The following is a 2,422-nucleotide window of genomic DNA, read 5'->3' as shown; positions in this document are numbered from 1 at the left end:
ACAGGGACCTGAAGCATGAAGGCAATTAAAAGGAAAAGAAAGTGCAGGTAAGAGAACCCTTATGCAAAATATGTGTGGCCACGAGTAAAAGTGAAACTAATAGAGGCATAAGGCAACAGTCAGAAGTAAAATAAGATGGGGCAAAAGGGCTCCAAGGAGCGTGAATTATTTGCTCAGGTTTTACTTTCGATGCTTATAGCTCGGGGTAATAAAGTTTCTACCTCACAGTTGACTGAATTTTTGCAGCATATCCATGATGTATCTCCCTGGTTTCCTGATGGCGGCTCTGTGACATAGAAATCTGGCAGAAAGTTGGAGAAGATTTAAAAAATTATTATGAGTCTCGAGGGCCTACTCATACTGCTGTTGTTACATTTAGTTTGTGGAATCTGATAAAAATATGTTTAGGTTCTTCTCATGATAGTGTTGATTTGAATGTAAAGTCAGAAAAACATAAGCCTCTGACAGAAGACAAGACTGTATTATCAGCTACTGTGTCGCCACTTCCTAAACCAAAAGAGCTAATTAATTTAAATATTTCAGATGAAGAGGAACATTTTGACTTAACCAATGAGGCTTTTAAACATAAAAGAGAGAGAGAAAAAAACATAAAAGAGAGAATCATCCTGAGGATGATCTTCTAATGGCTATGATAGATAAGTCAGTGAAAAAGCTGCACATTGGTAAGGACTGTCTTCCTCAAAAATCTACATCTGTAAAAATGCTCAGTCTCTTGCAACGTGCTGTATAAGCAGCAATAAAACGAGGAGAAGGGCTTCCCTGGTGGCGCAGTGGTTGAGAGTCCGCCTGCCGATGCAGGGGACGTGGGTTCGAGCCCCGGTCTGGGAAGATCCCACATGCCGCGGAGCGGCTGGCCCGTGAGCCATGGCCGCTGAGCCTGCGCGTCCGGAGCCTGTGCTCCGCAACGGGAGAGGCCACAGCAGTGAGAGGCCCGCGTACAGCAAAAAAAAAAAAACAAAACAAAAAAAAAAAACGAGGAGAAGATCCTATTTTCTGTTGTCCTGTCATAGAAAGACCTGATCCTAATAATCCTCAACAGGCTATTAGGGAGCATCAGGCTCTTCCTTTTAAAGTTTTGAAAGATTTGAAATCTGCTTGTGCTCAATATGGGCCCACTGCTCCTTTTACTACTGCTATGGTTGACACTATTGCAGGAGAATCTCTTTCCCCCGCTGATTGGAAGTCTATTGCATGAGCTTGTTTAAATGGTAGAGATTATTTAATATGGAAGTTTGATTTTTGTGAACGGGCTGCTGAACAAGCAGAAAAGAATGCTACCCATGATATTCCAGTTGATTATCATATGCTGATTGGGGAAGGACCATATATTTCTTTACAAGATCAATTAACTTATACCTTTGTTGCTTATCCTCAAATAAATCATTTGGCATTACAAGGCTGGAGGAAATTACCTTCTACACACAAAACTGAGGATCTTTCAAAAATGAGACAGGGACCTGATGAACCATATGCTGATTTTGTAGATAGATTGTTACAGGCGGTGGGGAGACTCATTGTGGATGGACTCACTGGTACAATTGTAGTTAAGCAACTTGCTTTTGAAAACGCTAATAATGCATGTCAGGCTGCGATTCGACCTTGGAGAAAACGGGGAACACTGGAGGATTATATTCGCCTTTGTGCAGACGTTGGGCCTGCTTATATACAGGGTGCTGCTAGGGCTGCAGCATTAACTAAAGCGGGGTTTAAAAACAATCCAAAGAGAACAAAGACTAGTTTTCAATGCGGAAAGGCAGGTCATTTTGCTGGAGAATGTGGATCTTTTCATTGTAACCCTGCTCCTTCCTTCCCTACTCAAAAACCTCCAGATGGTCAGAAAATCCCTGGTTTATGCCCTAAATGCAATAGGAGAAAACGTTGGGCATGAGATTGTCGCTCAGTGGCCCACAGGGATGGGACACCACTGTCGGGAAACTCCTCCCGGGGCCTTCCCCAGCCCCAACAAATAATAGGGGCAACGTCTGTGTATCCTCCTCAAACTATCAATCAGACATTAACCAAAAACAAAAACATACAATATCTTCGCTCTCCAGAGCAACAGCAGGAAGCACAGGACTGGACCTCAGTACCTCCGCCCGATATGTATTAGCTCCTGAAATGGGTCCTCAGGCCCTCTCTATGGGCATCTATGGACCTTTACCCAAGGGTTTGATTGGACTATTATTGGGAAGAAGTAGTGTCGCCGTGAAGGGTTTAACTATTATGCCAGGACTCATAGACTCTGACTATGAAGGAGAAATAAAAATCATGGCACAAACTATTAAAAATATAATAAAAAAATATATAATAACGATTTCTCCTGGTGATAAAATTGCACAATTGCTACTTTTGCCCTCTGTACCTCATGGACAAATTTTACAACATCAAAAGAGAGAAACAA

The sequence above is a fragment of the Mesoplodon mirus genome (genome assembly GCF_964341445.2).
Source record: "Mesoplodon mirus genome assembly, chromosome: 1".
In the NCBI taxonomy this organism is placed as follows: Eukaryota; Metazoa; Chordata; class Mammalia; order Artiodactyla; family Ziphiidae; genus Mesoplodon; species Mesoplodon mirus.
The sequence above is the reverse complement of the archived record's forward strand: the minus strand, read 5'-3'. Positions refer to the sequence as shown.